At 45.0% G+C, this 27,531-nt stretch overlaps 26 non-coding genes across 26 annotated transcripts; all 26 read left to right on the top strand.

The window, feature by feature from the left end:
* The first annotated feature begins 4,673 nt into the window (after window positions 1-4,673).
* LOC130400657 (5S ribosomal RNA) lies at window positions 4,674-4,792 on the top strand. The gene has a single exon (XR_008903135.1). It is a non-coding gene; the product is annotated as a 5S ribosomal RNA (ribosomal RNA).
* A 529-nt stretch (window positions 4,793-5,321) lies between these two features.
* LOC130399494 (5S ribosomal RNA) lies at window positions 5,322-5,440 on the top strand. Its single transcript, XR_008902002.1, has one exon. It is a non-coding gene; the product is annotated as a 5S ribosomal RNA (ribosomal RNA).
* Window positions 5,441-5,959: 519 nt separating this feature from the next.
* On the top strand, window positions 5,960-6,078 carry LOC130401002 (5S ribosomal RNA). The gene has a single exon (XR_008903466.1). It is a non-coding gene; the product is annotated as a 5S ribosomal RNA (ribosomal RNA).
* A 518-nt stretch (window positions 6,079-6,596) lies between these two features.
* LOC130400941 (5S ribosomal RNA) lies at window positions 6,597-6,716 on the top strand. The gene has a single exon (XR_008903408.1). It is a non-coding gene; the product is annotated as a 5S ribosomal RNA (ribosomal RNA).
* A 529-nt stretch (window positions 6,717-7,245) lies between these two features.
* Window positions 7,246-7,364, top strand: LOC130399506 (5S ribosomal RNA). The gene has a single exon (XR_008902013.1). It is a non-coding gene; the product is annotated as a 5S ribosomal RNA (ribosomal RNA).
* A 520-nt stretch (window positions 7,365-7,884) lies between these two features.
* LOC130399518 (5S ribosomal RNA) lies at window positions 7,885-8,003 on the top strand. The gene has a single exon (XR_008902024.1). It is a non-coding gene; the product is annotated as a 5S ribosomal RNA (ribosomal RNA).
* Window positions 8,004-8,532: 529 nt separating this feature from the next.
* On the top strand, window positions 8,533-8,651 carry LOC130399539 (5S ribosomal RNA). The gene has a single exon (XR_008902045.1). It is a non-coding gene; the product is annotated as a 5S ribosomal RNA (ribosomal RNA).
* A 530-nt stretch (window positions 8,652-9,181) lies between these two features.
* Window positions 9,182-9,300, top strand: LOC130399529 (5S ribosomal RNA). Its single transcript, XR_008902035.1, has one exon. It is a non-coding gene; the product is annotated as a 5S ribosomal RNA (ribosomal RNA).
* Window positions 9,301-9,829: 529 nt separating this feature from the next.
* Window positions 9,830-9,948, top strand: LOC130399541 (5S ribosomal RNA). Its single transcript, XR_008902047.1, has one exon. It is a non-coding gene; the product is annotated as a 5S ribosomal RNA (ribosomal RNA).
* A 7,080-nt stretch (window positions 9,949-17,028) lies between these two features.
* LOC130399552 (5S ribosomal RNA) lies at window positions 17,029-17,147 on the top strand. Its single transcript, XR_008902060.1, has one exon. It is a non-coding gene; the product is annotated as a 5S ribosomal RNA (ribosomal RNA).
* A 529-nt stretch (window positions 17,148-17,676) lies between these two features.
* LOC130399564 (5S ribosomal RNA) lies at window positions 17,677-17,795 on the top strand. Its single transcript, XR_008902072.1, has one exon. It is a non-coding gene; the product is annotated as a 5S ribosomal RNA (ribosomal RNA).
* A 529-nt stretch (window positions 17,796-18,324) lies between these two features.
* Window positions 18,325-18,443, top strand: LOC130399577 (5S ribosomal RNA). The gene has a single exon (XR_008902084.1). It is a non-coding gene; the product is annotated as a 5S ribosomal RNA (ribosomal RNA).
* Window positions 18,444-18,971: 528 nt separating this feature from the next.
* Window positions 18,972-19,090, top strand: LOC130399588 (5S ribosomal RNA). The gene has a single exon (XR_008902095.1). It is a non-coding gene; the product is annotated as a 5S ribosomal RNA (ribosomal RNA).
* Window positions 19,091-19,619: 529 nt separating this feature from the next.
* Window positions 19,620-19,738, top strand: LOC130399600 (5S ribosomal RNA). Its single transcript, XR_008902106.1, has one exon. It is a non-coding gene; the product is annotated as a 5S ribosomal RNA (ribosomal RNA).
* Window positions 19,739-20,267: 529 nt separating this feature from the next.
* LOC130399612 (5S ribosomal RNA) lies at window positions 20,268-20,386 on the top strand. Its single transcript, XR_008902117.1, has one exon. It is a non-coding gene; the product is annotated as a 5S ribosomal RNA (ribosomal RNA).
* Window positions 20,387-20,915: 529 nt separating this feature from the next.
* Window positions 20,916-21,034, top strand: LOC130399624 (5S ribosomal RNA). Its single transcript, XR_008902128.1, has one exon. It is a non-coding gene; the product is annotated as a 5S ribosomal RNA (ribosomal RNA).
* A 528-nt stretch (window positions 21,035-21,562) lies between these two features.
* On the top strand, window positions 21,563-21,681 carry LOC130399636 (5S ribosomal RNA). Its single transcript, XR_008902140.1, has one exon. It is a non-coding gene; the product is annotated as a 5S ribosomal RNA (ribosomal RNA).
* Window positions 21,682-22,209: 528 nt separating this feature from the next.
* On the top strand, window positions 22,210-22,328 carry LOC130399648 (5S ribosomal RNA). Its single transcript, XR_008902151.1, has one exon. It is a non-coding gene; the product is annotated as a 5S ribosomal RNA (ribosomal RNA).
* A 529-nt stretch (window positions 22,329-22,857) lies between these two features.
* Window positions 22,858-22,976, top strand: LOC130399659 (5S ribosomal RNA). The gene has a single exon (XR_008902162.1). It is a non-coding gene; the product is annotated as a 5S ribosomal RNA (ribosomal RNA).
* Window positions 22,977-23,503: 527 nt separating this feature from the next.
* On the top strand, window positions 23,504-23,622 carry LOC130399670 (5S ribosomal RNA). The gene has a single exon (XR_008902173.1). It is a non-coding gene; the product is annotated as a 5S ribosomal RNA (ribosomal RNA).
* Window positions 23,623-24,151: 529 nt separating this feature from the next.
* On the top strand, window positions 24,152-24,270 carry LOC130399681 (5S ribosomal RNA). Its single transcript, XR_008902184.1, has one exon. It is a non-coding gene; the product is annotated as a 5S ribosomal RNA (ribosomal RNA).
* A 529-nt stretch (window positions 24,271-24,799) lies between these two features.
* On the top strand, window positions 24,800-24,918 carry LOC130399693 (5S ribosomal RNA). Its single transcript, XR_008902196.1, has one exon. It is a non-coding gene; the product is annotated as a 5S ribosomal RNA (ribosomal RNA).
* A 528-nt stretch (window positions 24,919-25,446) lies between these two features.
* On the top strand, window positions 25,447-25,565 carry LOC130399705 (5S ribosomal RNA). Its single transcript, XR_008902207.1, has one exon. It is a non-coding gene; the product is annotated as a 5S ribosomal RNA (ribosomal RNA).
* A 529-nt stretch (window positions 25,566-26,094) lies between these two features.
* LOC130399717 (5S ribosomal RNA) lies at window positions 26,095-26,213 on the top strand. The gene has a single exon (XR_008902218.1). It is a non-coding gene; the product is annotated as a 5S ribosomal RNA (ribosomal RNA).
* Window positions 26,214-26,741: 528 nt separating this feature from the next.
* On the top strand, window positions 26,742-26,860 carry LOC130399728 (5S ribosomal RNA). Its single transcript, XR_008902229.1, has one exon. It is a non-coding gene; the product is annotated as a 5S ribosomal RNA (ribosomal RNA).
* A 528-nt stretch (window positions 26,861-27,388) lies between these two features.
* On the top strand, window positions 27,389-27,506 carry LOC130394597 (5S ribosomal RNA). The gene has a single exon (XR_008897739.1). It is a non-coding gene; the product is annotated as a 5S ribosomal RNA (ribosomal RNA).
* The last annotated feature ends 25 nt before the right edge of the window (window positions 27,507-27,531 follow it).

A 27,531-nucleotide genomic window follows, 5' to 3' on the forward strand; every position in this document is an offset into this window, starting at 1 on the left:
CCCACGTTATCCACAGTCACGTCACTCCTGGATGATGGAGAATAATATGGTTTTAACAAATTGACGTGACAAAGTTGAGAAGACTTCCTACGATTTGATGTTGCTATTACATAGTCTTGTTCCGTGACTTGGCGAACAATATCATACGGGCCAGAAAATTTTGCACGAAACGGTGAGCCAGGGATTGGTAACAACGCCAATACCTGATCCCCCGGACTAAACAGTCTACTCTCTGCGTGTCGATCAAAAATCTCCTTCATGCGAGTCTGAGCTTTAGCCATGTTTTTCTTTGCGCACCGCCCGGCCAAAAATAACCTGCGACGGAACCCATGCACGTAATCAATAAGATTAACCGGTGGAGCTGCCCCCTGCAAGCCATCCTTTAACACGGACAATGGACCGCGAACCTTGTGTGCAAAGACCAATTCATTTGGGCTAAAACCCAAACTGTCCTGTGACACTTCCCATGCTGCTAACAGCAACCACGGGAGGCCTTCCTCCCAATCTCGCTGTAGCTCTGAACAATATGTGCGCAGCAAAGACTTTAAGGTCGAGTGAAATCGCTCGAGAGCACCTTGACTTTGAGGATGGTATGCGCTACTCGTTTTATGCTTCACTCGAAGCTGTGTCAAAACCTCTGCAAACATTTTCGAGGTGAAATTGCTGCCACGATCCGATTGGATTACTTGAGGAATACCAAATACTGAAATAAATTGAGAAAGAGCTTTAACAATGGACTTCGTATTAATACTCCTCATCGGAAAAGCCGCCGGATATCTCGTCGTTTGACACATTACGGTTAACAAATGCATTGAACCAGACTTCGATGGAGGCAGTGGACCAACACAATCTATCAATAGACATTCGAATGGCTGACCCACTGCAGGAATTGGATGTAGGGGCGCTGGCTTGATACTGATTTGGCTTACCAACTATTTGACAAGTATGACATGTTTTGACAAAAGCTGCCACGTCACGCTTCAATCGAGGCCAATAGAAATGCTGTAGTAGCCGATCATACGTCTTACTCACCCCGAAGTGCCCAGCCCCCTCCCCATGTGCTGTTTGCAACACTTGCTCCCTGTACTTCATTGGCACAACAATTTGCAATAAAGTTTCAATTAGATCCTCCTTAAAAGACACAAATTTACGCACAAGCAACCCATCATGCTTAAAATATCCGCTGTCTGCGCTTTCCAGCTTTTCCCCTGTCAAAACCCCATCCCGTAATTCTGTTAACCCATCATCCTCTTCCTGAGCCCGAATAAACTCATCACGATCTAAAGCTGATGGCAAATTTGGTATCTGTGGACCCCCACGTTTATTTGCACTTGAACCATCCACGGCCTGTGCACGACTGTTTGCCCGTGTCACCGCGCAAGCAGTGAACACTTCCGGAAATTCTGCAGCGCACTCGTCTTGTTCAACAGACCTGGTCGGTGCGGCTGTCACTACCGGTAATGCTGGCCCACTCGGCCAGACACGATCTCTTGCCAATACGTTCCCCAAAATGACATGCACTCCTGGTACAGGCAACGCAGGGCGCACGCCTACAATTACTTCACCCTGCACAAGCTCAGAACTAAGTTCGATCTTGTGGAGGGGAACAGACATGGTATGCATTCCCATTCCTCTAATTAGGACAACCATCCCAGTGCTTGTCTGAGCCGAGAATGGCAAGACGGACTCTAACACAAATGTTTCGGTAGCACCCGTATCTCGCAGAATCTTTACTGGCTTTTTATCCAAGCTACCCACAAACGAAATAAAACCATCCGTAATAAATGGGTCATAGCCTTCACCCACGTCCCCCACAGCAGAGTCCGGGAAACACGGGCCTTCTACGGGATGGCCAGGCCCCTCACAGCCTTTACCTCCTTCAGAAGCCGTGCCCTCTGGTTGGTCTCTGTTCACCTGAGAAATCTTACGGTTAACCTGGTGGACAGGTGCCGCGCAGCCCTGCCCCTTCGCGAAGTTCGGTTTGCTGAAGTTGGACTTACTTCTATTTTTACTCAGAAGCGACGGACAATTTATTTTCCAGTGACCATGTTCCAGGCAATAATTACACTTCTCAGGGTCAGTTTGATTTCGATTTGAGAAATCTTGTTTAGCCGCAGGCCCACTATTGTACCCATCTGTCCGGTCATCTCGAGCGTGATTAACATGCCTGTTCTGGACATAGTCCTTACTTTTCCCCTTATGAGTCAACGCATATTCGTCCGAGAGAATGGCAGCCTCTGCGGCCGTTTTAACCTTGTGGTCATTGATAAAAATAGCAAGATGTTCTGGGACAATGTTCTTGAACTGCTCCAAGACTACCAACTCACCTAATTGTTCAAATGTTTCTACATTAACAGCGGAGCACCAGCGAACAAAATAACTAACCAGATCTCGGGCAACCTCAGAGTATGTTTGTCTGTCAGCTTTCCTCCAGTTTCTAAATCGCTGCCTGTAAAACTCCGGCACTTGTTCATAAACCCTCAACACAGCGTTTTTAACAGACTCGTATGATTTTCGCTCGGTCACTGATAACGCAACGTAGGCGTCCTGAGCTCGCCCCGAAAGAACTGTTTGGAGAAGCAAGGTGCGCTCCGAATCACTCCAATTTCGCTCTTCCGCCATGCCCTCAAATAGAGAGAAAAAAATGTCAGGGTCTCGGTCATTAAATTTGGGTAAAAACTTTATCATACTTGAGATGTTTCCCCCTATGCCAGAACCAGAATCCTCATTTACAGTAGGCCTATCCCGCATCTTTCCCTCTGCCACCAATCTTAACTTTTCTCTCTGCAGCTCACTTTCCCTTTCTTCCTGTCTTTCCTGTCGTTTCATTTTTTCCATTTCTAGTTCTATATCTAAACGCTTCTGTTCTAAAACACTTTCAAGACGTTTTAGTTCCAATTCGCGATCTTTCTCACGTTGATGTTCACGTTCTGCTGCCTCAAACCGCTTTTGCTCCATCTGTAATTGTAAAAGCTGCATCTGTTGCTCAAAACTAACCACATTTTTATCAGAAATGAACACTTCATCTGAGCCATTTGGATTTGTCCCACTGGGAATTACCTCCATAATGGATCTCTCTATTTACACAGATCTAACCCGATTTTTTAGGACCTCTTTTTTAAGATCTCTCGGCAGATCAGTCAATTGATAATGTTCAGCCACTTTCCTTAACTGTTCCTTTGTGAACTTATCAAACAGTGACTCAGATGGAGACGCATAAAACTTATCCAAATCCATTTTACTCTAGGAATGTTGACTAACAAGCGCTCGGATGGATATTTTGACAATTATTTTCCAATGTTGGGAGACCAATAAGCTAACGGCTATTACGCGACAGTGTATAGCGCAGCCGGCAACTGAATACAGGTGTACCAACCCCTTTCCCCCCCAGACTAGAGCAGCCCCGCATCTAACTTCAGACCACGGCCCTAACTCTTTCCTAGCTGGTCTTCAGTGTGCCCTCATGCAATTGAGTTGCAAGCAACCCCAGCGCGTTCGACACACCAAAAATAACAAACACAAAAATAAAAAAACAAAACAACAAACAGCGGTAAGCGCTCTATTCCTAGCGAGGGTTCACGTGTGCTCCGGTAGAATCTAACCTACCACCCCCCCACAATTACCACTACACCTGCACCCAATTTGCCTACCTGCAACGCAACCGTCAGCAACCGCAGGTAGCCTCCCAAATGGCACTCCTCCTCCTCGGCAAATCAACCAAAGCAAACCACTATCAAACCAAATTAACAACGAAATCTCAATGAACACCAAAACACTAAATTATCATTTACCAACTACAAACTTGGCGTGTGTCTCCCCATTTTCCGATAATTTGACTGCACAGGCAAGTTATTCCCGTCAGTACAATCCAAAAGCCAATTCAACTATACAGCCAAGTCAAAACAAAGCATACTTTCAATTAAGTTACCTTACCAAATTTTGGAAAATTGATCCTGGACGAGCCCCCATATGTCACATGCTGGCTCTAGCATGCAACATGAAATGGGGGAGACCACGCCGTTTTACAATAATAAAAGAGTTTATTATAGTAAGAAGATAATTTAGTATATAATTAACTAGAATAAAAATAAAGAAGTGTGGTGTAAATCAGTTCAATGTAAAGTAACCCAAAGTGTCATGCAAAAGTCAGTCTGTGTGTAACAAAACAAAGGACAACGAAAACCAACACGCCGGGAGGAAGGAGCCTCTTGACTGTTGTGAAAGCAGGCTTTTAACCTGCTGCCAACACAGGCACACCTGAACTGCATCACCTATTAAGAGAGAGAGAGAGAACAGGCAAACCAAACAGCCAGGGTGGAGTCAACGCAAGGGTGGAGTCAAAGACTCACCAGGGTCGTCACACAACACAAACACGCACGCTCACTTCAGATCATGGGAGGACGTCAAAAAATCACCACCCATTCTCTGACACTTTAACCGTTAACCTTGGTTCAAACATTTAACATCACACGCTCACGCAGTGTATTTCAGATAATTAATGAATTCAGATGTCACAATGATCGTTTACATGGATAAGGAGTCCTACTGAATCAATTACTGCCGTTTATATCTAACTAATGATTGTTTTTGTAAAAGTGTAACGTCAAGCCTCAGCAGCTTTCTCACTCCTTATGTGCTACTGTATAAAACCTGGTTTTGCGCCTGCAATAATTGCTTACGGCCATACCACCCTGAACACGCCCGATCTCGTCTGATCTCGGAAGCTAAGCAGGGTCGGGCCTGGTTAGTACTTGGATGGGAGACCGCCTGGGAATACCAGGTGCTGGAAGCTTTTTCTTTTTCAACTCGAGCTCATTGCCTCCGTGGCCTACCGTGGCGTACCGTGACCTGATGTTTACTGCCAACCGCTTTGGAGGATTTAAGCAACATACAAAAACTGACAACGTCTCTCAAAACTATTTTTGTGAAACATGAGGACAGTATAGTGATACTGCCAGCAGGGAGCACCAGAGAGCTGAACCGACAGTTGTACATTTCTTAAACTTTCACCAACACAAACACGCACGCTCACTTCAGATCATGGGAGGACGTCAAAAAATCACCACCCATTCTCTGACACTTTAACCGTTAACCTTGGTTCAAACATTTAACATCACACGCACACGCAGTGTATTTCAGATAATTAATGAATTCAGATGTCACAATGATCGTTTACATGGATAAGGAGTCCTACTGAATCAATTACTGCCGTTTATATCTAACTAATGATTGTTTTTGTAAGAGTGTAACGTCGAGCCTCAGCAGCTTTCTCACTCCTTATGTGCTACTGTATAAAACCTGGTTTTGCGCCTGCACTAATTGCTTACGGCCATACCACCCTGAACACGCCCGATCTCGTCTGATCTCGGAAGCTAAGCAGGGTCGGGCCTGGTTAGTACTTGGATGGGAGACCGCCTGGGAATACCAGGTGCTGTAAGCTTTTTCTTTTTCAACTCGAGCTCATTGACTCCGTGGCGTACCGTGACCTGATGTTTACTGCCAACCGCTTTGGAGGATTTAAGCAACATACAAAAACTGACAACGTCTCTCAAAACTATTTTTGTGAAACATGAGGACAGTATAGTGATACTGCCAGCAGGGAGCACCAGAGAGCTGAACCGACAGTTGTACATTTCTTAAACTTTCACCAACACAAACACGCACGCTCACTTCAGATCATGGGAGGACTTCAAAAAATCACCACCCATTCTCTGACACTTTAACCGTTAACCTTGGTTCAAACATTTAACATCACACGCACACGCAGTGTATTTCAGATAATTAATGAATTCAGATGTCACAATGATCGTTTACATGGATAAGGAGTCCTACTGAATCAATTACTGCCGTTTATATCTAACTAATGATTGTTTTTGTAAAAGTGTAACGTCGAGCCTCAGCAGCTTTCTCACTCCTTATGTGCTACTGTATAAAACCTGGTTTTGCGCCTACACTAATTGCTTACGGCCATACCACCCTGAACACGCCCGATCTCGTTTGATCTCGGAAGCTATGCAGGGTCGGGCCTGGTTAGTACTTGGATGGGAGACCGCCTGGGAATACCAGGTGCTGTAAGCTTTTTCTTTTTCAACTCGAGCTCATTGACTCCGTGGCGTACCGTGACCTGATGTTTACTGCCAACCGCTTTGGAGGATTTAAGCAACATACAAAAACTGACAACGTCTCTCAAAACTATTTTTGTGAAACATGAGGACAGTATAGTGATACTGCCAGCAGGGAGCACCAGAGAGCTGAACCGACAGTTGTACATTTCTTAAACTTTCACCAACACAAACACGCACGCTCACTTCAGATCATGGGAGGACGTCAAAAATCACCACCCATTCTCTGACACTTTAACCGTTAACCTTGGTTCAAACATTTAACATCACACGCACACGCAGTGTATTTCAGATAATTAATGAATTCAGATGTCACAATGATCGTTTACATGGATAAGGAGTCCTACTGAATCAATTACTGCCGTTTATATCTAACTAATGATTGTTTTTGTAAAAGTGTAACGTCGAGCCTCAGCAGCTTTCTCACTCCTTATGTGCTACTGTATAAAACCTGGTTTTGCGCCTGCACTAATTGCTTACGGCCATACCACCCTGAACACGCCCGAATCTCGTCTGATCTCGGAAGCTAAGCAGGGTCGGGCCTGGTTAGTACTTGGATGGGAGACCGCCTGGGAATACCAGGTGCTGTAAGCTTTTTCTTTTTCAACTCGAGCTCATTGACTCCGTGGCCTACCGTGGCGTACCGTGACCTGATGTTTACTGCCAACCGCTTTGGAGGATTTAAGCAACATACAAAAACTGACAACGTCTCTCAAAACTATTTTTGTGAAACATGAGGACAGTATAGTGATACTGCCAGCAGGGAGCACCAGAGAGCTGAACCGACAGTTGTACATTTCTTAAACTTTCACCAACACAAACACGCACGCTCACTTCAGATCATGGGAGGACGTCAAAAAATCACCACCCATTCTCTGACACTTTAACCGTTAACCTTGGTTCAAACATTTAACATCACACGCACACGCAGTGTATTTCAGATAATTAATGAATTCAGATGTCACAATGATCGTTTACATGGATAAGGAGTCCTACTGAATCAATTACTGCCGTTTATATCTAACTAATGATTGTTTTTGTAAGAGTGTAACGTCGAGCCTCAGCAGCTTTCTCACTCCTTATGTGCTACTGTATAAAACCTGGTTTTGCGCCTGCACTAATTGCTTACGGCCATACCACCCTGAACACGCCCGATCTCGTCTGATCTCGGAAGCTAAGCAGGGTCGGGCCTGGTTAGTACTTGGATGGGAGACCGCCTGGGAATACCAGGTGCTGTAAGCTTTTTCTTTTTCAACTCGAGCTCATTGACTCCGTGGCGTACCGTGACCTGATGTTTACTGCCAACCGCTTTGGAGGATTTAAGCAACATACAAAAACTGACAACGTCTCTCAAAACTATTTTTGTGAAACATGAGGACAGTATAGTGATACTGCCAGCAGGGAGCACCAGAGAGCTGAACCGACAGTTGTACATTTCTTAAACTTTCACCAACACAAACACGCACGCTCACTTCAGATCATGGGAGGACGTCAAAAAATCACCACCCATTCTCTGACACTTTAACCGTTAACCTTGGTTCAAACATTTAACATCACACGCACACGCAGTGTATTTCAGATAATTAATGAATTCAGATGTCACAATGATCGTTTACATGGATAAGGAGTCCTACTGAATCAATTACTGCCGTTTATATCTAACTAATGATTGTTTTTGTAAAAGTGTAACGTCGAAGCCTCAGCAGCTTTCTCACTCCTTATGTGCTACTGTATAAAACCTGGTTTTGCGCCTGCACTAATTGCTTACGGCCATACCACCCTGAACACGCCCGATCTCGTCTGATCTCGGAAGCTAAGCAGGGTCGGGCCTGGTTAGTACTTGGATGGGAGACCGCCTGGGAATACCAGGTGCTGTAAGCTTTTTCTTTTTCAACTCGAGCTCATTGCCTCCGTGGCCTACCGTGGCGTACCGTGACCTGATGTTTACTGCCAACCGCTTTGGAGGATTTAAGCAACATACAAAAACTGACAACGTCTCTCAAAACTATTTTTGTGAAACATGAGGACAGTATAGTGATACTGCCAGCAGGGAGCACCAGAGAGCTGAAACGACAGTTGTACATTTCTTAAACTTTCACCAACACAAACACGCACGCTCACTTCAGATCATGGGAGGACGTCAAAAAATCACCACCCATTCTCTGACACTTTAACCGTTAACCTTGGTTCAAACATTTAACATCACACGCACACGCAGTGTATTTCAGATAATTAATGAATTCAGATGTCACAATGATCGTTTACATGGATAAGGAGTCCTACTGAATCAATTACTGCCGTTTATATCTAACTAATGATTGTTTTTGTAAAAGTGTAACGTCGAGCCTCAGCAGCTTTCTCACTCCTTATGTGCTACTGTATAAAACCTGGTTTTGCGCCTGCACTAATTGCTTACGGCCATACCACCCTGAACACGCCCGATCTCGTCTGATCTCGGAAGCTAAGCAGGGTCGGGCCTGGTTAGTACTTGGATGGGAGACCGCCTGGGAATACCAGGTGCTGTAAGCATTTTCTTTTTCAACTCGAGCTCATTGACTCCGTGGCCTACCGTGGCGTACCGTGACCTGATGTTTACTGCCAACCGCTTTGGAGGATTTAAGCAACATACAAAAACTGACAACGTCTCTCAAAACTATTTTTGTGAAACATGAGGACAGTATAGTGATACTGCCAGCAGGGAGCACCAGAGAGCTGAACCGACAGTTGTACATTTCTTAAACTTTCACCAACACAAACACGCACGCTCACTTCAGATCATGGGAGGACGTCAAAAAATCACCACCCATTCTCTGACACTTTAACCGTTAACCTTGGTTCAAACATTTAACATCACACGCACACGCAGTGTATTTCAGATAATTAATGAATTCAGATGTCACAATGATCGTTTACATGGATAAGGAGTCCTACTGAATCAATTACTGCCGTTTATATCTAACTAATGATTGTTTTTGTAAAAGTGTAACGTCGAAGCCTCAGCAGCTTTCTCACTCCTTATGTGCTACTGTATAAAACCTGGTTTTGCGCCTGCACTAATTGCTTACGGCCATACCACCCTGAACACGCCCGATCTCGTCTGATCTCGGAAGCTAAGCAGGGTCGGGCCTGGTTAGTACTTGGATGGGAGACCGCCTGGGAATACCAGGTGCTGTAAGCTTTTTCTTTTTCAACTCGAGCTCATTGCCTCCGTGGCCTACCGTGGCGTACCGTGACCTGATGTTTACTGCCAACCGCTTTGGAGGATTTAAGCAACATACAAAAACTGACAACGTCTCTCAAAACTATTTTTGTGAAACATGAGGACAGTATAGTGATACTGCCAGCAGGGAGCACCAGAGAGCTGAACCGACAGTTGTACATTTCTTAAACTTTCACCAACACAAACACGCACGCTCACTTCAGATCATGGGAGGACGTCAAAAAATCACCACCCATTCTCTGACACTTTAACCGTTAACCTTGGTTCAAACATTTAACATCACACGCACACGCAGTGTATTTCAGATAATTAATGAATTCAGATGTCACAATGATCGTTTACATGGATAAGGAGTCCTACTGAATCAATTACTGCCGTTTATATCTAACTAATGATTGTTTTTGTAAGAGTGTAACGTCGAGCCTCAGCAGCTTTCTCACTCCTTATGTGCTACTGTATAAAACCTGGTTTTGCGCCTGCACTAATTGCTTACGGCCATACCACCCTGAACACGCCCGATCTCGTCTGATCTCGGAAGCTAAGCAGGGTCGGGCCTGGTTAGTACTTGGATGGGAGACCGCCTGGGAATACCAGGTGCTGTAAGCTTTTTCTTTTTCAACTCGAGCTCATTGACTCCGTGGAGTACCGTGACCTGATGTTTACTGCCAACCGCTTTGGAGGATTTAAGCAACATACAAAAACTGACAACGTCTCTCAAAACTATTTTTGTGAAACATGAGGACAGTATAGTGATACTGCCAGCAGGGAGCACCAGAGAGCTGAACCGACAGCTTGTACATTTCTTAAACTTTCACCAACACAAACACGCACGCTCACTTCAGATCATGGGAGGACGTCAAAAAATCACCACCCATTCTCTGACACTTTAACCGTTAACCTTGGTTCAAACATTTAACATCACACGCACACGCAGTGTATTTCAGATAATTAATGAATTCAGATGTCACAATGATCGTTTACATGGATAAGGAGTCCTACTGAATCAATTACTGCCGTTTATATCTAACTAATGATTGTTTTTGTAAGAGTGTAACGTCGAGCCTCAGCAGCTTTCTCACTCCTTATGTGCTACTGTATAAAACCTGGTTTTGCGCCTGCACTAATTGCTTACGGCCATACCACCCTGACGCCCCCTACAGTGTCGGAGTACGTAGTGTTTTTGAACAGCCGCATGGTGAATTGTTTGTTCTGGTGGAGAGAGTTTTGTTGGAGTATTGCTATCTGGTCTTACAACCTAGGTATTTTGTGTTTTTTTTCGTCCCCCGCAGTCATAGACTGTTGGGGGATCGCCCTGAGTTTATATTTATATATTTTTCCAGTTTTTTTGTTCCTTGTGCTACTGTGGAGGCGAGAACGATCCGGGGCTTAGCTTCGGCGAAGCCACCGGGTGAAATGAGGGCCGGCGGGCGGCGAGCTGGAGGGACGGAGAATGGTGCAGGACGTGAGGTGGAGGAGGACGGAATGAAAAAGGGAGAAGTTGGCGGGTTGCGAGGAGGAAGGAGTGCTGCGGAGGAGTCGGGAGGAGAAAGGAGAGAAGGAGGGAGCGGGGGAGATGGAAACGGCAAGACGGCTGGAGGCGGGCAAGAGCAGGTGGCTGGTGGAGAAACAGCGGACGGGTTAAAAAAGACAGAGCGCAAGTATGAGAGGAGGCTCACGGTTTGCGTGGAGCAGTGCGGGGATGTTATACCCATTGGAGAACTAATGAAGGCTATGGCGGTTGTGTGCGGAGAGATAAGGGCTTGTAGGGTGCTGGCCCTCGGGAAGCTGGAGGTGACGGTGTGTGGAGAGAGGGGGAAGGACCGTCTACTGGACGGCTTTAAGGTACACAATACAAGGATAATTGCCAGAGAACTATGCAATGACGAGCTGGTGGTTTCCTTTCTCACCCTGCCAGCATACATATCGGACGAGGAAATCCTGGAGAGACTAAGAGGGTGGGGAGTCCGGGCGATTTCGTCCATTAAGAGGAGGATGTGGCCGGGCACCAACATAGCGGACGGAACAAGGATTGTACGGGTGAAATTTAATGAGCTCGTGCAATCCTTGCCGTATTCCACTAGATTCAACACGGCCACGGGTGTTGAATACTTTAGAGTTATCCACGACCGACAGATGAAGGTATGTAGGAACTGTATGCAGCCTGGCCATATCCTGCGCGAGTGCCCGGATTTCACCTGCCACAATTGCGGATGCCAGGGCCACTACGCCCGGGAGTGTGCCACAGGGGTGGTAAAGTGTCTGACGTGCCGGAGGAGGGAGAGGGACTGCATATGCCCGGTGGCGGTGGAGGCGGAGGGGGACGGCGGCGAGCTGGATGGTGGCGCACCGGGGGCGCAGGACGACGGTGGTGGTGAGGACGAGGAGGAGGGCATGGGCGCGAGCATGGACCGGGACGGTGCCTCTGGGGGGGAGGAATTCCCCACGTTGCTGGAGGAGGAGCTCACCTCGGGCCAGCCTGCGGACCCGGACCTGAGGGGAGAGCTGAGCGAGGGCCTGCCGCGGCGGCAGGGAGACAGGAGCGTGAGAGGCAGAGGTGAAAAACAGGAAGGGGTAAGAATGTTTGGGGATGGAACGGGGCTAACTGCACTTAAAATGACTTGGGGCAATGAGGAGGTGGGGGAGAGTGGGGATTTTGTTGTTGAAACTGTGAGGGAGGGGAGCTCGGGGAGTGACATGGACTTGGAGGAGCTAAGGGAGGCTAAAAAAAGGCTGTCTGCAAGGCAAAAAACGGACGGGAGTGGGAAGAAGAATAAGAACTGTTAATTTTTTTGATGAAGGTTATTGTGCTAGCTGGCTCTTTTTCGTTGGTTTTTCCTTATTTTATTTTTTATTATTTATGGCTTTGGTTATTTTTTCCCTGAATGCGAACGGTATGAGAACTGAATATAAAAGAAATGCCATATTGGACATAAGAGCTGATATTTTGTGTTTACAGGAAACTAGGTGGGATGACAACCTACTGAATAGGAGTAGAAAGCAGTGGAAAGGCCAGATTTATTTTTCTGAAGGGACTCCCAGGGCCAGGGGAGTGGCAATATGTTTTAATAGTGCTAAAATAACGGGGATTAATTTAGTTCATAGAGATTTAGAGGGGAGGTTGTTAGTTGTTGATTGTGTTTATGAGGGGAGGGAACTTAGAATAATTAATTTACATGCACCCAATGGGGAGAAGGAGAGGAGGTTTTTTTTGGCTGGTTTAAATGTGTGGTGCAACCCTAACTGTATGATTGTGGGGGATTTTAATGTTATTTTGACTCGGTCTGATTTATCGAGTAACAATACGTTTAAAGGGGACAGCACTAGGCAAACCCTTAGGGACTTGATGGAGAACTATCAATTGGTAGACATATGGAGAGTCCTACACCCGTGGGAAAAGGTTTTTTCAAGGAGGCAACTTGTTGCTAATACTCTGAAACAGAGTAGGATTGACTTTGTGTTGGTACAAAGTGGTAATGTTAAATTAATTAAGAGTGTGGAATACATCAATAATACCTGGAGTGACCACGCGGGGATTAGGTTAGAGGTGGGAGGGAGGGGAGGGAGTGTCAACCAGAGGCCTTGGTGCTTTAATGCCAGCTTTTTGGGAGATGCTGTGTTTATGAAGAGCATGGGTTTTTTTTTGAAGAGAACGATGGATGAATGGAATGATGATGCGAATATGAGTGTGTGGTGGGAGAGTGTGAAAATAAGAATTAAAAACAAATGTGTCAGGTATGGTATAGAAAAAAGGAAAAGGGAAAATGCAGAGGAGGTTCATTTGAGAAAACAACTAAATGAGGAAATTAAACTGTTAGATGAGGAGGGTAATATATGTACGGAAAAATATGTGGATTTAAAAGAAAAATTGAGTGCCTTAGAGGTAGCGAAGTGTAGAGGGGCTGCTATTAGAAGCAGGATACAATATATGTACGAAGGGGAAAGGAGCACAGCCTTTTTCCTGGGTTTGGAAAAACAAAAACAAAATAAAACGGAGATAAAGGAGGTATTAGATAATGGTGGTCAAATAATAACTGATAAGGAAGAGATATTAAAAGTAGTTAGGGATTATTATGAGTGTTTATTTAAAAAAGATGCATGTGATGAGGATAGTGTGGGAGAGGCCTTAGAGGCACTGGAGAGGACTTTAAGTAGGGAGGATAGTGCTTGGTGCGATTGTGAATTTTCTGTGCAAGAGATTTATAGTGCTATTGATGGACTAAACAAGAATAAGAGCCCGGGGAGTGATGGTCTGACAGCCGAGTTTTACGTCGGCTTTAAGGGAATTCTGGCTCCGGTGGTTGAAAAACTCTGCAAGTATGTGGAGAAAACAGGCTGGCTCCCGGAGAGTATGGGATTAGGCATAATTACGATTTTTTATAAAAATAAGGGTGATAACAAAAATCTTGATAACTATAGGCCAATCAGTCTACTCAACACTGACTATAAAATTATTGCTAAGATACTTGCGAATAGAATGAGGGAGGTAATAGGCTCAGTAATAGGTCCAACTCAAGCGTATAGCATTCCGGGGAGGGACATTGGGGATTCGATATTAACAATAAAACAGGTAGTTAGAGATATGGAAGGGGAGGGAGGATTGTGGCTGGGGATTGATTTAAACAAAGCGTTTGATAGGGTGGATCAGGATTTTTTGGGGAGGGTACTGGAGAAACTTGGATTTGGGACTAAATTAAGGGGGTGGGTGGGATTGCTCTATGGGGGGGCTAAGAGTAAAATTAAGTGTAACGGTGCTCTGACTGACTCTTTCGATGTCAAGAGGTCAGTGAGGCAGGGCTGCCCAATGTCAGCACTGCTCTATAGCATGGTGGCGGAGCCGTTGGCGGCTTTAATTTTGAATGACAAAAGAGTGTGTGGAATAGGTAAGGGAAAAATTAGTTTAATGCAGTATGCGGATGATATTAATGTAATGGTAAAAAGTGAGAGTGATGTGGATATAGTGTTGAAACATATAGAAACGTATGAGAGAGCTTCAGGAGCAAAAATTAATATGGAGAAATCTGAAATAATGGGGATGGGTAGGAACAAAGACCTAGATAACAAATGGGGATTCAAAGTAGTGGAGAATCAAAGAAAAGTGCTCGGAGTGTATGTTGGTAGTGATGAGAATGAATGCGATGATTTGACGTGGAAGGATGTTATTGGGCGTATGCAAAAGACCCTGAGTATGTGGAGGGCTAGGGGTCTGCTGTTGAGGGGAAGGGTGGCCGTCACCAATGCTCTAGTGTTGTCGCAGGTGAATCATGCCTTGAGCACTTGTGCGCTTCCGACTTGGGCTGAGCAGAAGATTGCTAAAGTCGTTAGAGACTTTATTTGGAGGAGCAAAGCAGCCAGTATAGCGCATAGAACGCTGATAAGGGTCAATGATCAGGGTGGGCTAGGATTGATGGACGTACTCGCAAAAAGAACTGCGTTACGAACTAAATTGATAGGCAAATTTAGGGATGCAAGTCGGGAGGCGGCCTGGAAGGGCCACTTCAGCCAGTGGCTGAGCACATTTGGTCTCTTAAGTAATGACAATTTGTTGCAGACGCAGAACGCAGCGGCATACGCACATCTGCCGCGGTTCTTCCAGGAGGTGCTCAACGCGTGGTTCCTGCTGTTTGATAAGACTACACTCGTATGCGAGTCAAGAGCGTCTGTGATGAGGCTGCCGTTCCTCTCCAGCCCATATTTTAAACAGGGGGGCGGAGGGGTCATCAAGAGCGTGGCTCTTGAGAGGGCGGGGCTGAAGCGGGTGGGAGATCTAGTGGACAGGGGAGGGAGATGGGATAAAGAAAGAGTGATTAGGATAATGAGAGAGAAGGGGATAACATATAGGAGGGGAGTGATTGTGAAAGTGTTGGAGAGAGTGGAAGAGTGTGTGATGAGTGAATGGGGGGACGGGTTTAGAAATAAGGGGAGGGTTGGGCAGGATGATGGGGTGGGAATCTTCCTGTGCCTGGGGGGGGAGACACACGCCATTACTGATGTCAAGACAAAGATTTGGTATAAGCATGCATTGACACATAGAGTGCAAAAACCCACATGTGAGAGTAAATGGGCAGACACATATCCGGACATTACACCCAACATTTTGTGGAAGTACATCAACATACCGCACACACCGCATGCAATATTTGATCTTGATTTCAAGATAAGGCACAGGAGGATTTTCACATGCATCATCCTGCACCAAATGCACAGGGGAGTGTATGGGAGGACGTGTATGGTGTGTGAAAGTGGTGATGAAGACGTGAATCACATTTTTGTGTATTGTTGCGAGCTAGTGGAGTTCTGGGGAAAAATCAAGGGGCTGCTGGGAGGGTGCAGTGTGGGAGACTGCTGGGTGGAACGGGGGTGGGAATTGTCTGTACTCTTGGGAGTGAGTAGGAAATATAGAAATTGGAAAATGATCAATATGATCTTTGGATTCGCAAGGAGGGCGATTTTTAACAGACGCAATTTTGCGCTGTATGAAAGGAGAAAGTTGGATGCATGGAGGCTGTTTGTGAATGAATGGAAAAGACACTTACGAATGCTGTATGTTGTGGACGAGGCTTTGTTTGTGAGTATGTTTGTAGAGAGCGCGGGAGTATGTGGTGTGAATGAGAATGGAATTGTATGGATGACTGAGCAGGGCACCGTTTGGGGTTGATTTGGGTGGTTTAAAGGGGGTGGCTTATTTTTGGAGGTGGGAGAGTGGGGGGTTTTTTGTGGGATTTTGGTTTTGTGTGTTTTTTCGAATGAGGGGTGGTTTAATTTTGTGGGTAAATGGTCGAGGCTAAAAGATTCTGTGTTTGGCTGTTCGGTTTGTGCTTTGGGATTGAGGGGCGGTTTAATTTCGAGGGTAAGTGTATTCGGGAAAAGATACTGCTTTTGCTGTGTTGTTCTTATTTTTAATTTAAAAGAGAAAGTGTGTTTAGCTAATTGTTTGTGCGGTTTCTGAGGGTGGTTTATTTTGTGGGACTGTTTTTCATTTACTTTTATTTGATATACGTATAAATGAATGTGTAATTGTATAAAATTGAATATATTTTTGATAATAAAAAAGATAAAAAAAACACGCCCGATCTCGTCTGATCTCGGAAGCTAAGCAGGGTCGGGCCTGGTTAGTACTTGGATGGGAGACCGCCTGGGAATACCAGGTGCTGTAAGCTGTTTCTTTTTCAACTCGAGCTCATTGACTCCGTGGCCTACCGTGGCGTACCGTGACCTGATGTTTACTGCCAACCGCTTTGGAGGATTTAAGCAACATACAAAAACTGACAACGTCTCTCAAAACTATTTTTGTGAAACATGAGGACAGTATAGTGATACTGCCAGCAGGGAGCACCAGAGAGCTGAACCGACAGTTGTACATTTCTTAAACTTTCACCAACACAAACACGCACGCTCACTTCAGATCATGGGAGGACGTCAAAAAATCACCACCCATTCTCTGACACTTTAACCGTTAACCTTGGTTCAAACATTTAACATCACACGCACACGCAGTGTATTTCAGATAATTAATGAATTCAGATGTCACAATGATCGTTTACATGGATAAGGAGTCCTACTGAATCAATTACTGCCGTTTATATCTAACTAATGATTGTTTTTGTAAAAGTGTAACGTCGAGCCTCAGCAGCTTTCTCACTCCTTATGTGCTACTGTATAAAACCTGGTTTTGCGCCTGCACTAATTGCTTACGGCCATACCACCCTGAACACGCCCGATCTCGTCTGATCTCGGAAGCTAAGCAGGGTCGGGCCTGGTTAGTACTTGGATGGGAGACCGCCTGGGAATACCAGGTGCTGTAAGCTTTTTCTTTTTCAACTCGAGCTCATTGACTCCGTGGCCTACCGTGGCGTACCGTGACCTGATGTTTACTGCCAACCGCTTTGGAGGATTTAAGCAACATACAAAAACTGACAACGTCTCTCAAAACTATTTTTGTGAAACATGAGGACAGTATAGTGATACTGCCAGCAGGGAGCACCAGAGAGCTGAACCGACAGTTGTACATTTCTTAAACTTTCACCAACACAAACACGCACGCTCACTTCAGATCATGGGAGGACGTCAAAAAATCACCACCCATTCTCTGACACTTTAACCGTTAACCTTGGTTCAAACATTTAACATCACACGCACACGCAGTGTATTTCAGATAATTAATGAATTCAGATGTCACAATGATCGTTTACATGGATAAGGAGTCCTACTGAATCAATTACTGCCGTTTATATCTAACTAATGATTGTTTTTGTAAAAGTGTAACGTCGAGCCTCAGCAGCTTTCTCACTCCTTATGTGCTACTGTATAAAACCTGGTTTTGCGCCTGCACTAATTGCTTACGGCCATACCACCCTGAACACGCCCGATCTCGTCTGATCTCGGAAGCTAAGCAGGGTCGGGCCTGGTTAGTACTTGGATGGGAGACCGCCTGGGAATACCAGGTGCTGTAAGCTTTTTCTTTTTCAACTCGAGCTCATTGACTCCGTGGCCTACCGTGGCGTACCGTGACCTGATGTTTACTGCCAACCGCTTTGGAGGATTTAAGCAACATACAAAAACTGACAACGTCTCTCAAAACTATTTTTGTGAAACATGAGGACAGTATAGTGATACTGCCAGCAGGGAGCACCAGAGAGCTGAACCGACAGTTGTACATTTCTTAAACTTTCACCAACACAAACACGCACGCTCACTTCAGATCATGGGAGGACGTCAAAAAATCACCACCCATTCTCTGACACTTTAACCGTTAACCTTGGTTCAAACATTTAACATCACACGCACACGCAGTGTATTTCAGATAATTAATGAATTCAGATGTCACAATGATCGTTTACATGGATAAGGAGTCCTACTGAATCAATTACTGCCGTTTATATCTAACTAATGATTGTTTTTGTAAGAGTGTAACGTCGAGCCTCAGCAGCTTTCTCACTCCTTATGTGCTACTGTATAAAACCTGGTTTTGCGCCTGCACTAATTGCTTACGGCCATACCACCCTGAACACGCCCGATCTCGTCTGATCTCGGAAGCTAAGCAGGGTCGGGCCTGGTTAGTACTTGGATGGGAGACCGCCTGGGAATACCAGGTGCTGTAAGCTTTTTCTTTTTCAACTCGAGCTCATTGCCTCCGTGGCCTACCGTGGCGTACCGTGACCTGATGTTTACTGCCAACCGCTTTGGAGGATTTAAGCAACATACAAAAACTGACAACGTCTCTCAAAACTATTTTTGTGAAACATGAGGACAGTATAGTGATACTGCCAGCAGGGAGCACCAGAGAGCTGAACCGACAGTTGTACATTTCTTAAACTTTCACCAACACAAACACGCACGCTCACTTCAGATCATGGGAGGACGTCAAAAAATCACCACCCATTCTCTGACACTTTAACCGTTAACCTTGGTTCAAACATTTAACATCACACGCACACGCAGTGTATTTCAGATAATTAATGAATTCAGATGTCACAATGATCGTTTACATGGATAAGGAGTCCTACTGAATCAATTACTGCCGTTTATATCTAACTAATGATTGTTTTTGTAAAGTGTAACGTCGAGCCTCAGCAGCTTTCTCACTCCTTATGTGCTACTGTATAAAACCTGGTTTTGCGCCTGCACTAATTGCTTACGGCCATACCACCCTGAACACGCCCGATCTCGTCTGATCTCGGAAGCTAAGCAGGGTCGGGCCTGGTTAGTACTTGGATGGGAGACCGCCTGGGAATACCAGGTGCTGTAAGCTTTTTCTTTTTCAACTCGAGCTCATTGACTCCGTGGCCTACCGTGGCGTACCGTGACCTGATGTTTACTGCCAACCGCTTTGGAGGATTTAAGCAACATACAAAAACTGACAACGTCTCTCAAAACTATTTTTGTGAAACATGAGGACAGTATAGTGATACTGCCAGCAGGGAGCACCAGAGAGCTGAACCGACAGTTGTACATTTCTTAAACTTTCACCAACACAAACACGCACGCTCACTTCAGATCATGGGAGGACGTCAAAAAATCACCACCCATTCTCTGACACTTTAACCGTTAACCTTGGTTCAAACATTTAACATCACACGCACACGCAGTGTATTTCAGATAATTAATGAATTCAGATGTCACAATGATCGTTTACATGGATAAGGAGTCCTACTGAATCAATTACTGCCGTTTATATCTAACTAATGATTGTTTTTGTAAAAGTGTAACGTCGAGCCTCAGCAGCTTTCTCACTCCTTATGTGCTACTGTATAAAACCTGGTTTTGCGCCTGCACTAATTGCTTACGGCCATACCACCCTGAACACGCCCGATCTCGTCTGATCTCGGAAGCTAAGCAGGGTCGGGCCTGGTTAGTACTTGGATGGGAGACCGCCTGGGAATACCAGGTGCTGTAAGCTTTTTCTTTTTCAACTCGAGCTCATTGACTCCGTGGCCTACCGTGGCGTACCGTGACCTGATGTTTACTGCCAACCGCTTTGGAGGATTTAAGCAACATACAAAAACTGACAACGTCTCTCAAAACTATTTTTGTGAAACATGAGGACAGTATAGTGATACTGCCAGCAGGGAGCACCAGAGAGCTGAACCGACAGTTGTACATTTCTTAAACTTTCACCAACACAAACACGCACGCTCACTTCAGATCATGGGAGGACGTCAAAAAATCACCACCCATTCTCTGACACTTTAACCGTTAACCTTGGTTCAAACATTTAACATCACACGCACACGCAGTGTATTTCAGATAATTAATGAATTCAGATGTCACAATGATCGTTTACATGGATAAGGAGTCCTACTGAATCAATTACTGCCGTTTATATCTAACTAATGATTGTTTTTGTAAAAGTGTAACGTCGAGCCTCAGCAGCTTTCTCACTCCTTATGTGCTACTGTATAAAACCTGGTTTTGCGCCTGCACTAATTGCTTACGGCCATACCACCCTGAACACGCCCGATCTCGTCTGATCTCGGAAGCTAAGCAGGGTCGGGCCTGGTTAGTACTTGGATGGGAGACCGCCTGGGAATACCAGGTGCTGTAAGCTTTTTCTTTTTCAACTCGAGCTCATTGACTCCGTGGCCTACCGTGGCGTACCGTGACCTGATGTTTACTGCCAACCGCTTTGGAGGATTTAAGCAACATACAAAAACTGACAACGTCTCTCAAAACTATTTTTGTGAAACATGAGGACAGTATAGTGATACTGCCAGCAGGGAGCACCAGAGAGCTGAACCGACAGTTGTACATTTCTTAAACTTTCACCAACACAAACACGCACGCTCACTTCAGATCATGGGAGGACGTCAAAAAATCACCACCCATTCTCTGACACTTTAACCGTTAACCTTGGTTCAAACATTTAACATCACACGCACACGCAGTGTATTTCAGATAATTAATGAATTCAGATGTCACAATGATCGTTTACATGGATAAGGAGTCCTACTGAATCAATTACTGCCGTTTATATCTAACTAATGATTGTTTTTGTAAAAGTGTAACGTCGAGCCTCAGCAGCTTTCTCACTCCTTATGTGCTACTGTATAAAACCTGGTTTTGCGCCTGCACTAATTGCTTACGGCCATACCACCCTGAACACGCCCGATCTCGTCTGATCTCGGAAGCTAAGCAGGGTCGGGCCTGGTTAGTACTTGGATGGGAGACCGCCTGGGAATACCAGGTGCTGTAAGCTTTTTCTTTTTCAACTCGAGCTCATTGCCTCCGTGGCCTACCGTGGCGTACCGTGACCTGATGTTTACTGCCAACCGCTTTGGAGGATTTAAGCAACATACAAAAACTGACAACGTCTCTCAAAACTATTTTTGTGAAACATGAGGACAGTATAGTGATACTGCCAGCAGGGAGCACCAGAGAGCTGAACCGACAGTTGTACATTTCTTAAACTTTCACCAACACAAACACGCACGCTCACTTCAGATCATGGGAGGACGTCAAAAAATCACCACCCATTCTCTGACACTTTAACCGTTAACCTTGGTTCAAACATTTAACATCACACGCACACGCAGTGTATTTCAGATAATTAATGAATTCAGATGTCACAATGATCGTTTACATGGATAAGGAGTCCTACTGAATCAATTACTGCCGTTTATATCTAACTAATGATTGTTTTTGTAAAGTGTAACGTCGAGCCTCAGCAGCTTTCTCACTCCTTATGTGCTACTGTATAAAACCTGGTTTTGCGCCTGCACTAATTGCTTACGGCCATACCACCCTGAACACGCCCGATCTCGTCTGATCTCGGAAGCTAAGCAGGGTCGGGCCTGGTTAGTACTTGGATGGGAGACCGCCTGGGAATACCAGGTGCTGTAAGCTTTTTCTTTTTCAACTCGAGCTCATTGACTCCGTGGCCTACCGTGCGTACCGTGACCTGATGTTTACTGCCAACCGCTTTGGAGGATTTAAGCAACATACAAAAACTGACAACGTCTCTCAAAACTATTTTTGTGAAACATGAGGACAGTATAGTGATACTGCCAGCAGGGAGCACCAGAGAGCTGAACCGACAGTTGTACATTTCTTAAACTTTCACCAACACAAACACGCACGCTCACTTCAGATCATGGGAGGACGTCAAAAAATCACCACCCATTCTCTGACACTTTAACCGTTAACCTTGGTTCAAACATTTAACATCACACGCACACGCAGTGTATTTCAGATAATTAATGAATTCAGATGTCACAATGATCGTTTACATGGATAAGGAGTCCTACTGAATCAATTACTGCCGTTTATATCTAACTAATGATTGTTTTTGTAAAAGTGTAACGTCGAGCCTCAGCAGCTTTCTCACTCCTTATGTGCTACTGTATAAAACCTGGTTTTGCGCCTGCACTAATTGCTTACGGCCATACCACCCTGAACACGCCCGATCTCGTCTGATCTCGGAAGCTAAGCAGGGTCGGGCCTGGTTAGTACTTGGATGGGAGACCGCCTGGGAATACCAGGTGCTGTAAGCTTTTTCTTTTTCAACTCGAGCTCATTGACTCCGTGGCCTACCGTGGCGTACCGTGACCTGATGTTTACTGCCAACCGCTTTGGAGGATTTAAGCAACATACAAAAACTGACAACGTCTCTCAAAACTATTTTTGTGAAACATGAGGACAGTATAGTGATACTGCCAGCAGGGAGCACCAGAGAGCTGAACCGACAGTTGTACATTTCTTAAACTTTCACCAACACAAACACGCACGCTCACTTCAGATCATGGGAGGACGTCAAAAAATCACCACCCATTCTCTGACACTTTAACCGTTAACCTTGGTTCAAACATTTAACATCACACGCACACGCAGTGTATTTCAGATAATTAATGAATTCAGATGTCACAATGATCGTTTACATGGATAAGGAGTCCTACTGAATCAATTACTGCCGTTTATATCTAACTAATGATTGTTTTTGTAAAAGTGTAACGTCGAGCCTCAGCAGCTTTCTCACTCCTTATGTGCTACTGTATAAAACCTGGTTTTGCGCCTGCACTAATTGCTTACGGCCATACCACCCTGAACACGCCCGATCTCGTCTGATCTCGGAAGCTAAGCAGGGTCGGGCCTGGTTAGTACTTGGATGGGAGACCGCCTGGGAATACCAGGTGCTGTAAGCTTTTTCTTTTTCAACTCGAGCTCATTGACTCCGTGGCTACCGGGCGTACCGTGACCTGATGTTTACTGCCAACCGCTTTGGAGGATTTAAGCAACATACAAAAACTGACAACGTCTCTCAAAACTATTTTTGTGAAACATGAGGACAGTATAGTGATACTGCCAGCAGGGAGCACCAGAGAGCTGAACCGACAGTTGTACATTTCTTAAACTTTCACCAACACAAACACGCACGCTCACTTCAGATCATGGGAGGACGTCAAAAAATCACCACCCATTCTCTGACACTTTAACCGTTAACCTTGGTTCAAACATTTAACATCACACGCACACGCAGTGTATTTCAGATAATTAATGAATTCAGATGTCACAATGATCGTTTACATGGATAAGGAGTCCTACTGAATCAATTACTGCCGTTTATATCTAACTAATGATTGTTTTTGTAAAAGTGTAACGTCGAGCCTCAGCAGCTTTCTCACTCCTTATGTGCTACTGTATAAAACCTGGTTTTGCGCCTGCACTAATTGCTTACGGCCATACCACCCTGAACACGCCCGATCTCGTCTGATCTCGGAAGCTAAGCAGGGTCGGGCCTGGTTAGTACTTGGATGGGAGACCGCCTGGGAATACCAGGTGCTGTAAGCTTTTTCTTTTTCAACTCGAGCTCATTGACTCCGTGGCCTACCGTGGCGTACCGTGACCTGATGTTTACTGCCAACCGCTTTGGAGGATTTAAGCAACATACAAAAACTGACAACGTCTCTCAAAACTATTTTTGTGAAACATGAGGACAGTATAGTGATACTGCCAGCAGGGAGCACCAGAGAGCTGAACCGACAGTTGTACATTTCTTAAACTTTCACCAACACAAACACGCACGCTCACTTCAGATCATGGGAGGACGTCAAAAAATCACCACCCATTCTCTGACACTTTAACCGTTAACCTTGGTTCAAACATTTAACATCACACGCACACGCAGTGTATTTCAGATAATTAATGAATTCAGATGTCACAATGATCGTTTACATGGATAAGGAGTCCTACTGAATCAATTACTGCCGTTTATATCTAACTAATGATTGTTTTTGTAAAAGTGTAACGTCGAGCCTCAGCAGCTTTCTCACTCCTTATGTGCTACTGTATAAAACCTGGTTTTGCGCCTGCACTAATTGCTTACGGCCATACCACCCTGAACACGCCCGATCTCGTCTGATCTCGGAAGCTAAGCAGGGTCGGGCCTGGTTAGTACTTGGATGGGAGACCGCCTGGGAATACCAGGTGCTGTAAGCTTTTTCTTTTTCAACTCGAGCTCATTGACTCCGTGGCCTACCGTGGCGTACCGTGACCTGATGTTTACTGCCAACCGCTTTGGAGGATTTAAGCAACATACAAAAACTGACAACGTCTCTCAAAACTATTTTTGTGAAACATGAGGACAGTATAGTGATACTGCCAGCAGGGAGCACCAGAGAGCTGAACCGACAGTTGTACATTTCTTAAACTTTCACCAACACAAACACGCACGCTCACTTCAGATCATGGGAGGACGTCAAAAAATCACCACCCATTCTCTGACACTTTAACCGTTAACCTTGGTTCAAACATTTAACATCACACGCACACGCAGTGTATTTCAGATAATTAATGAATTCAGATGTCACAATGATCGTTTACATGGATAAGGAGTCCTACTGAATCAATTACTGCCGTTTATATCTAACTAATGATTGTTTTTGTAAGAGTGTAACGTCGAGCCTCAGCAGCTTTCTCACTCCTTATGTGCTACTGTATAAAACCTGGTTTTGCGCCTGCACTAATTGCTTACGGCCATACCACCCTGAACACGCCCGATCTCGTCTGATCTCGGAAGCTAAGCAGGGTCGGGCCTGGTTAGTACTTGGATGGGAGACCGCCTGGGAATACCAGGTGCTGTAAGCTTTTTCTTTTTCAACTCGAGCTCATTGCCTCCGTGGCCTACCGTGGCGTACCGTGACCTGATGTTTACTGCCAACCGCTTTGGAGGATTTAAGCAACATACAAAAACTGACAACGTCTCTCAAAACTATTTTTGTGAAACATGAGGACAGTATAGTGATACTGCCAGCAGGGAGCACCAGAGAGCTGAACCGACAGTTGTACATTTCTTAAACTTTCACCAACACAAACACGCACGCTCACTTCAGATCATGGGAGGACGTCAAAAAATCACCACCCATTCTCTGACACTTTAACCGTTAACCTTGGTTCAAACATTTAACATCACACGCACACGCAGTGTATTTCAGATAATTAATGAATTCAGATGTCACAATGATCGTTTACATGGATAAGGAGTCCTACTGAATCAATTACTGCCGTTTATATCTAACTAATGATTGTTTTTGTAAAGTGTAACGTCGAGCCTCAGCAGCTTTCTCACTCCTTATGTGCTACTGTATAAAACCTGGTTTTGCGCCTGCACTAATTGCTTACGGCCATACCACCCTGAACACGCCCGATCTCGTCTGATCTCGGAAGCTAAGCAGGGTCGGGCCTGGTTAGTACTTGGATGGGAGACCGCCTGGGAATACCAGGTGCTGTAAGCTTTTTCTTTTTCAACTCGAGCTCATTGACTCCGTGGCCTACCGTGGCGTACCGTGACCTGATGTTTACTGCCAACCGCTTTGGAGGATTTAAGCAACATACAAAAACTGACAACGTCTCTCAAAACTATTTTTGTGAAACATGAGGACAGTATAGTGATACTGCCAGCAGGGAGCACCAGAGAGCTGAACCGACAGTTGTACATTTCTTAAACTTTCACCAACACAAACACGCACGCTCACTTCAGATCATGGGAGGACGTCAAAAAATCACCACCCATTCTCTGACACTTTAACCGTTAACCTTGGTTCAAACATTTAACATCACACGCACACGCAGTGTATTTCAGATAATTAATGAATTCAGATGTCACAATGATCGTTTACATGGATAAGGAGTCCTACTGAATCAATTACTGCCGTTTATATCTAACTAATGATTGTTTTTGTAAAAGTGTAACGTCGAGCCTCAGCAGCTTTCTCACTCCTTATGTGCTACTGTATAAAACCTGGTTTTGCGCCTGCACTAATTGCTTACGGCCATACCACCCTGAACACGCCCGATCTCGTCTGATCTCGGAAGCTAAGCAGGGTCGGGCCTGGTTAGTACTTGGATGGGAGACCGCCTGGGAATACCAGGTGCTGTAAGCTTTTTCTTTTTCAACTCGAGCTCATTGACTCCGTGGCCTACCGTGGCGTACCGTGACCTGATGTTTACTGCCAACCGCTTTGGAGGATTTAAGCAACATACAAAACTGACAACGTCTCTCAAAACTATTTTTGTGAAACATGAGGACAGTATAGTGATACTGCCAGCAGGGAGCACCAGAGAGCTGAACCGACAGTTGTACATTTCTTAAACTTTCACCAACACAAACACGCACGCTCACTTCAGATCATGGGAGGACGTCAAAAAATCACCACCCATTCTCTGACACTTTAACCGTTAACCTTGGTTCAAACATTTAACATCACACGCACACGCAGTGTATTTCAGATAATTAATGAATTCAGATGTCACAATGATCGTTTACATGGATAAGGAGTCCTACTGAATCAATTACTGCCGTTTATATCTAACTAATGATTGTTTTTGTAAAAGTGTAACGTCGAGCCTCAGCAGCTTTCTCACTCCTTATGTGCTACTGTATAAAACCTGGTTTTGCGCCTGCACTAATTGCTTACGGCCATACCACCCTGAACACGCCCGATCTCGTCTGATCTCGGAAGCTAAGCAGGGTCGGGCCTGGTTAGTACTTGGATGGGAGACCGCCTGGGAATACCAGGTGCTGTAAGCTTTTTCTTTTTCAACTCGAGCTCATTGACTCCGTGGCCTACCGTGGCGTACCGTGACCTGATGTTTACTGCCAACCGCTTTGGAGGATTTAAGCAACATACAAAAACTGACAACGTCTCTCAAAACTATTTTTGTGAAACATGAGGACAGTATAGTGATACTGCCAGCAGGGAGCACCAGAGAGCTGAACCGACAGTTGTACATTTCTTAAACTTTCACCAACACAAACACGCACGCTCACTTCAGATCATGGGAGGACGTCAAAAATCACCACCCATTCTCTGACACTTTAACCGTTAACCTTGGTTCAAACATTTAACATCACACGCACACGCAGTGTATTTCAGATAATTAATGAATTCAGATGTCACAATGATCGTTTACATGGATAAGGAGTCCTACTGAATCAATTACTGCCGTTTATATCTAACTAATGATTGTTTTTGTAAGAGTGTAACGTCGAGCCTCAGCAGCTTTCTCACTCCTTATGTGCTACTGTATAAAACCTGGTTTTGCGCCTGCACTAATTGCTTACGGCCATACCACCTGAACACGCCCGATCTCGTCTGATCTCGGAAGCTAAGCAGGGTCGGGCCTGGTTAGTACTTGGATGGGAGACCGCCTGGGAATACCAGGTGCTGTAAGCTTTTTCTTTTTCAACTCGAGCTCATT

This window comes from Gadus chalcogrammus, chromosome 12 (genome assembly GCF_026213295.1).
Source record: "Gadus chalcogrammus isolate NIFS_2021 chromosome 12, NIFS_Gcha_1.0, whole genome shotgun sequence".
Taxonomy (NCBI): domain Eukaryota; kingdom Metazoa; phylum Chordata; class Actinopteri; order Gadiformes; family Gadidae; genus Gadus; species Gadus chalcogrammus.